Genomic DNA, 7,629 nt, shown 5'->3' with positions numbered 1-7,629 from the left:
CTGGGTAATCTGAACTCAGACCCTTCTGGATCTTCTTCAGCTCGTTCTTCACAAAAGTGACAATGTTCTCCTCCAGCAGCTGGAACAGAATATTATATGAAGGACACAATCAAAGTAAAATCATGGAACCAAACATCAGATCCATGTTGGACAGACTGACAATCCACTGGTCTAAAAAGTGCAGCGTGGAGATTATTGTGAACAGAATAGATGGAAAAGTAGTTGTTGTACATGTACAGACCATAAATATGGAGTCCAGGTGTGTTTGATGCTGCTGGGCAGACTGACCACTGGGAACCTCTGAGCTCTCCTGGTGGACTCTGTGGAGGAATCATGAAGAGTTAGCTCACATTATGTCTGTCCACACAGAGACAGACACAAGGTAAAGGCAGTCGCTTTGGAGCTGCTCAACAGTCAGAACGTGTGTGTGGAGAAAATGTTCAACTGAAGCCAAGAGCTGAAGACTGATCTACTGGTTCTACTGTTTCTACTGGTTGTGAGAATGTATATGTCTGTGAAGAAGAACGATGCTGAAAATAAAAGCACAGGTTTATTAAAACTTCTCTGGAAAACAGTTAAACATGATAATTAGTCTGGTTTTAATATGACAGCTGACCTCTCTGCAGCAGACGGCCGGCCTCCTTTGAAATTCATGGGGTGACCCACTGACTGGTCACTCTTGAAGGACACACAGCTGGGCTCAGGTCCAGGTCCAGCAGAGGCTGGTCTCCCATAGATCCTGTTAGTCAGAGAGGAAATGTCATTTTTAGCCTTCAGCCACAGAAGCTTCTGGAGAAACTGGCAGCTCTCAACAAGAAAAGGATCAAAGTTCACTAAAAGCTGAAGCTGAATGATTTCAGTCTGTGTATCTTCGCTTCATTTCCAGCAAATATTGGACCAAACCAGGACTAAATGTTCTGATCTCTGAGCAGATCTTACTGTTCCTGACAGATACCAAACTTAACTGTGGCTCCATCAGCAGCAGCTCTGTTGGCCTGTATTCTAACGTTTGCATTACTAGACTCACCACAAATATCCTGACTGCTATTTACAGACTTTGGTAGGTGAAGCATTTTAGGACAAAATCCAAAGAGGAAGTTTCAGACTAAAGTTGTTGTTGTTGTTTAGGGACAGACTGGAAAACATGTGGACCTGTCCTTTAATCCTAATCTGGCTCTGACCTTCATCATCATTCTAGGAGAACATGGACATTAGAAGGACAACTGGTCAGACTGGATTTAATGAGGACAAACATCAGCAGGGAGCAACATGAGGAGGGAGACATGAACATTTAGCTCTGATTGGCCAACGCTGTTTAATACTGACACATACTCACTGTCTGTCAGACACATGTCCTCGCTTAAGATTAATATAAAAATCCTTTGAGTGGTCACTCTTGAAGGACACACAGCTGGGCTCAGGTCCAGGTCCAGGTCCAGGTCCATTAGCTTCAACACAACACACACAGAGCTTTGAGAGTGAATAATGATGGTGGAATGATTTGAGTCCTGGACAGTTAGAGATCCTCATCTCACCTCTGAGCTTTGGTCTGGCTGTCATGTTCCCCACACAGAGTGCTTTTAGAGGGAGGGACTCCCTCCTCTCTGTCCTCACACTGACTCATGCTGCTCAACTCACATCCACTTTCACCTGGAGAGGAAACACAAATCATTCATCTGCACATCAACTCAAATCCTCCTTTCCATCATTTCTCCTGGAAAAAGATCAGCTGCTCCTCCACTGATTGGCTGCTAGTTTCTGTTTCATATCAGTGGCAGCTGAATGCAGTCAGACAGCAGCGTGAGGCAGAGGAAGCTGCCATCAGCTGCTGGACTTCTACTATCAGTCCACTAGATGGAGGCATGAAGCTGCAGCCCAGCACACACACCTGCATGGAGGACCGGATACATTCACTGAAGGACTGATGTGGTCTGACAGAATCTCTCTGTCTACAGAGTCCCTGTAGAAAATGACTTGTTGCAACAAGCTACAGCTGATTATTTTACACCAACAGGGATTAACACTCCAAAATAATAACTTTACATCTTTACGTTTCCCGTCTTTGACAACTTTATCATTTATAAAACATTAATATCTTACAATTATTTATTATATTAATGACCTCCAAAGTTTCCTGTAAAGGACTCTGATCACAGGCGTTATTTACAGCTTCAGATAGAGACAGTGTTCAGCTGGTTGTCTTCTAATGAACTGCTGAGCTAATGTCTTTTGGTCAGACCACAGCAGGTCAGCTGATCATGCAGACATGTGACATTTATCTACAGACAGACAATCTAACATATCTGAATAATAAGATACTGAATATAGATGAATGAAGAAGCGGCTGACTGTCTTTGTGAAGAAGCTTCGTCCTGCAGGTAAATCTCCTGACAGCACTCACCGACACCAACAGCTGTTCTCCAGCAGCATTTAGTGGCTCAGACAGCAGGAGAGCAGCGGCTCGTCTCCGCCTCCTTCGTCCTGAGTTTCCAGTGAAGCTCTGAGCTGAGAGTTTGGAGAAATGAAGCGGAGCTGAGCTAACTACAGCTCCTGTTAATGAGGAAAAGCTTTCAAGCTGGTTACATTACCTTCAGCTGGAGGTCCAGGCGGAGAAAATAAGGAACGCTTTCAGACAGAGTGAAAACTTCCAGCCCCAAAACTTTTAGAGAAGTGAAATTTTAAAGAGGAAACAGACAGAGCGGAGCGTGACTGTTAACCATGAATCAATCTGTTCCTGAGCTGTTTGGATAAAGATAAAGAGCTGGAGTGTCAGAGAGCGGAGATCTCTTTAACTGTTACTATGGTAACCTAGTTGGTCAGTTAAACGTTTTATCAAACAAAAAGTGAAAAAGTGCAACAGTCCTGTTCAGTGAACATTTTCAGTGTCACGGCAGCTGAGCTGTGGACCCAAATGCAGACACTTGCCAGGTGGATGCAGTTTAAATAATTGTTTAAAACAAAAACTAAACTGAAACCGGCTTCCTAAGAGCACAAGGCAAGAGTCCAAACTAAATAATAATCCAAAGGCAACAAAAATCCAACAAGGAATGAAAAGCAGAACTGAGAAATCCAAACAGAGGCAGGGTGATCCAATAAACGCAGGGACGGGACAGAAGACTCAAACAAGGACTGAACAGAACTGAAGGCTTAAATACACAGGCACACAAGCAGGGAGGGAGTGCAAGGGAGAAAGACATGATGAACTGATTAGGCACAGCAGACACAGTGAAGCAGAAAGGCAAACAGACAGGACCAAACCTAAAGGCAGAAACACAACTGAACATCATTAGGCAAAAAACTAATAACAGGAAACAAGCAGACTGAATACTGAACACAAGAACAGAAACCAACAGACCAGGGCCGTTTCAGAAAGCATGTTCAAAAAAACTGAGTGGAAACCTGAACTCTGAGCTGTCAAACTCCGAGTTTTCCGTTTCAGAACAGGTGTTTAAAATCAGTTCAGTCAGCTCTGAGTATGTTGAGCCTGCTGGAAACAAGTGCGTGGGGATGAAAAAAAGCCTCATCAATGGTGCTCCGATACTACGATTCACCATGGCAACGGGTAAATAAAGGCAGAGCCTCCATTTTAATGGGTGGAGCTGGAAATATGAATGCTGCCAACACACAACATGTGTGCTTTGATATCGAGAGTCTTTAGTTTAATTTAATTTTTTTATTTTTTTAATGTGGTGTAAGATTTACAACAATCTCTAGCATAATCAGAAATCACAAAAATATTAGTGCTAACAGGAAACGGAGCAGGTAAGATGACAAAAATAACTTTAGGGAGAAGAAAATAAATTAAAGTAAAATAACGATAAGAAATGATAATAGATAAAATAACAGAGGATAATGAAACAGCAAGAAAACAACAGTTAAGGGGCTTCAGTTCATTTTAAGGCATCAATGAAATTAAGAAGTTTTTTAGCTGTTTTCTTCTTCATGAACAAAAGGGACTTGTAGTACAACTCAAATTCTTTCTTGAAGACAGTAATTTACATTTGTGGATGAAAAATTTACCCAAGATAATTAAAGTGTTTAAAAGCAAATCATAGTTTTTATCCAAATGTGATGTTCTCTCTAGTGAAACTGAGACCGGAGATGAGGCCACAGCCGATCATACATGACACTAGAATGTGTGACTGTGAGGACAGAAGAAGAAAAGATGATCCTTGGTCACAGAATATACAGTCAGAAGGATCAAAGTTAAATCTACGTGAGAGGAGGTCTCTTGAAGGATATATGTCATTAAATACTGAAGTGAAGCTCTTCAGCTTTTGGTGATGAAACCAAAAATGAAAATAAGAGAAGCAGAATTTCGGCTGTGTTGCATTGGGAATAAAGTCAGAGTGAAGAGATCACAGAACACTTTGTTTTGCAAAGTCTTACTACAGAACTGGTGACCTGCAATCATCAATGAAGAAGAGGGGGGTTGAACATATGAGGTGGTGAATTTTTTGCCATTAAAAGGAAGGCAGATGGGACGCTTTGGATAACCATGTCATAATGTTTACGATTGCACTGGAAATTAAATTTTGTACCAAAGTCTTCCAAGAATAAAACATTTCCATAGTTGTCTAGTACATGTGTGACAGACCAAATGTTGTTTTCCATCCATTCATTGAAGTAGAGGGACTTATTTCTAAAGAGAATGAATCTGCACCTCCACATGGGTCCATCATGGGGAGTAAAACTGTGTTTAGTTTCCAATATAACAGAACTTGTGAATGAAATGCAACAGTTTTATAGAAAGTTTTGGAACATCAAAATCAAAATCACAAGTAAATAAAGTAAATTAATACCTCCAATTTCTTTAAACAATTCCCTGGAGACACAATACCAGAAGCGTCTACTGTTTGCTAGAAAGACTCTGAACCATTTATACAGTCAAAGTCTGTGGCTTGTAGCCCACCATCTACATCATCTATATCACTACAGTCAGATAATGGTACATCTTTTCCAGATGTAATCAAAGTTTAATGTCTTGATGGTTTTGGTAGCTTTGTTGGGGATAGACAGAGAGCAGGCTGGGTAAATACACCTGGAAAGGCTTTTGGTTTTGGTTATAAATGCGATTAAACAGAGAAAGATCTGTATTTAACCATCTGTCTAATCTTGATTTACATTCATCCATTTTGTTCCATTTTAAACTTATACCACCTTAAAAATCACAAGACCACAGGACTGGACCACCTTCAAAAACTATATAACTCTGTTAAACATACTAATACCACCTTAAAACCATGTAACTGTCTTAAACAAACTAATACCACCTTAAAAACATATCAAACATACTAATACCACCTTAGAAAATACATAACTGTCTTAAACTTAAATACCACCTTAAAAGCACTTAACCAGCGACAAACATTAAACCACTTTTGACGCTTAAAACCCTTTAAAACATGTTGGAGGTCCAACACGGATGCTGGTGATCAGGTCTGGCTCACAGTCAGAGATGTTGGACGGGGTTCAAGTCTGGCTCTCCCTCCTACACAGAACACAGAGACACTGAGGAACCAGGCCAGAACCCAAAGCCAGGATAAAGAGGTTCAGTGAATGTGGTGTTGAAGGTGTGGAGGTGGATCAGTGTGTCAGAGGAGACTCTGAAGAAGGACAGAGAGCCAGCAGGACAGTCCACATACACTGCTACTCTGGAGGAGGAGGAGGAGGAGTAGGAGGTGGGTATTGTTACGTTATTGTGCCTGACAGAGTAACGACTATCATCAGAGCAGCTCAGACTCCAGGACTGATCATTCATTCCAAACACACATTCTTCTTTGGCTCCTCTCCTTCTGATTCCTCTGTAATTCACTGATATAGAAACTCCTCGTCTCCACTCGACCTCCCAGTAACAGCGACCAGTCAGACCATCTGTACACAGCAGCTGACAGCGGCCAAACCTCTCTGGATGATCAGGATATGACTGATCCTCCTCCACACGCATTGCCTTCCTGTTGTTGTCAGACAGTTTGATCCATTTGCTTACTGTGTTTGTGTCGATTGTGAGTTCACAGGAATCTGATGAGAGAACGAGACACAATCCAGCTGCAGTTATTGATCTATCATCTGTTCATTGATTGGCACTTTGAATGAGTGATGTCACAGTCTGAAGATGGTTGAATGTTTTCATGAATCAAATGAAAAACACACTTACACTTCCTCAGACCTGGTCTCAACCATCGGACTCCAGCAGGCTCCACCCTGAAAGGAGGAGGGGGGTCAGAGCAGCATCAAACATGGACATTACATTCCTCTCATACACATATATACACTATGTGCACCCCCATCAGTCTCACAGTGATTTGCTCTATTTACCGTGTGTGAGGACTGAGATTAGTTACTATGGTTACAGGGACGCTGTTTGACTCTGTCGTACCTCAAGGACAGTACTAAGGATAACATGACTATTGAAAACTATTGAAAGTAAATGCAATGTTTAAAAAAAAAAAAAAAAAAAAAAATCAAGTTGCACAATATCATATTGAAAATGTCACAGACAGTGTGCAATAATATGCTTATTTTGTGGAGAGCTGCGTCCTTTGGCTGTGTGGTTTTCTTTGTTTTGATTCAGAGCTGCTGAAACTTCTCTATAATGATCACGTTTCATCAGCCGGATGATGGCTGTTAGAAGTGGATCAGCAGCTCCTTAGGCAGGTTGAGCTTCCTGAGCCTGCGCAGGAAGTACTGGGCCTTCTGCTGGGCCTTCTTGATGATGGTGTCAGTGTTGGGCTCCCACTTCAGGAAACCTGAATCTCCACAGTTTTGATTGTGTTAAGCTCCAGGTTGTTCTGACCGCACCATGTGTGACAGTGGGGATGGTGTTCTTAGAGCTGAAGGCTTCTCCTTGTTTACGCCAAACGAAGGCTACATCATTGTGGCCAAACAATTCAATTTTTCATCTGACCATAAAACAGAAGACCAGAAGTCGTCTTCTTTGTCCAGATGAGCATTTGCAAAGGCCAAGCGGGCTTTTGTGTGCTTTATCTGGAGAAGTGGTGTCCTCCTTGGTCTGCGTCCGTTGAACCCAGCGGTGTGCAGTGTCCGTTGGACTGTCGGCCTTGAGATGTTGCCACCAGCAGAGCCCAGATTCATCAGGATGGCCCTGGTGGTGATCCTTGGATTCTTTTTTACCTCTCTCACTATCCTCCTGGCCAGCACAGGTGTCACTTTTGGCTTCCGACCACGTCCCCTGAGATTGTTCATAGTGTGGAACGTTTTGTATTTTTTAATAATACTTTGCACTGTAGCCACTGGAACTTCAAAACATTTAAATATGGTCTTACAGCCCTTTCCTGACTTGTGGCCAGCCACAATGCGCAGCCGCAGGTCCTCAGTGAGCTCCTTTGTCTTAGCCATGACTGTCCACAAACCAACAGCAGAGAGCTTCTGATTTTCAGCTTCTGTTCACCTGTTCTCTCTCTCTCCCTCTCTCTCTCCTTCACCCCAACAGGTGGAGGCAGATGGCCGCCCACCCTGAACCATGGTTCTGCTCGGGGTTTCTGCCTCTTAAAGGAAGTTTTTCCTTGCCTCTGTCTCCTAGTGCTGCTCTTGGTGGGAACTGTTGGGCTTCTGTAAATAGCATCACAGAGTACGGTCTAGACCTGCTCTTTATGAAAAGCGCTGTGA

General features: G+C 42.5%; 2 protein-coding genes and 2 long non-coding RNA genes across 4 annotated transcripts in view; 1 reads left to right on the top strand and 3 right to left on the bottom strand.

The window, feature by feature from the left end:
• On the bottom strand, positions 1–1,371 carry LOC123972445. The gene is made up of 4 exons (XR_006825411.1): positions 1,337–1,371; positions 617–739; positions 242–320; positions 1–79 (listed from the first exon to the last, which is right to left on the bottom strand). It is a non-coding gene; the product is annotated as an uncharacterized LOC123972445 (long non-coding RNA).
• Positions 1–7,629, bottom strand: part of LOC123971238 (NLR family CARD domain-containing protein 3-like) — a 427,855-nt gene that overhangs the window by 68,383 nt on the left and 351,843 nt on the right. The window lies entirely within an intron of this gene.
• The window catches only part of LOC123971220 (NACHT, LRR and PYD domains-containing protein 12-like), a 524,333-nt gene that overhangs the window by 301,894 nt on the left and 214,810 nt on the right, over positions 1–7,629 (top strand). The gene's annotated exons all lie outside the window — the stretch shown is intronic.
• LOC123972494 lies at positions 4,729–6,334 on the bottom strand. The gene is made up of 2 exons (XR_006825423.1): positions 6,158–6,334; positions 4,729–6,021 (listed from the first exon to the last, which is right to left on the bottom strand). It is a non-coding gene; the product is annotated as an uncharacterized LOC123972494 (long non-coding RNA).

The sequence above is a fragment of the Micropterus dolomieu genome, linkage group LG01 (assembly GCF_021292245.1).
Source record: "Micropterus dolomieu isolate WLL.071019.BEF.003 ecotype Adirondacks linkage group LG01, ASM2129224v1, whole genome shotgun sequence".
Lineage (NCBI taxonomy): Eukaryota > Metazoa > Chordata > Actinopteri > Centrarchiformes > Centrarchidae > Micropterus > Micropterus dolomieu.
Note: the sequence above shows the minus strand (reverse complement) of the source record. Positions and strands in the feature narration are given on the sequence as shown.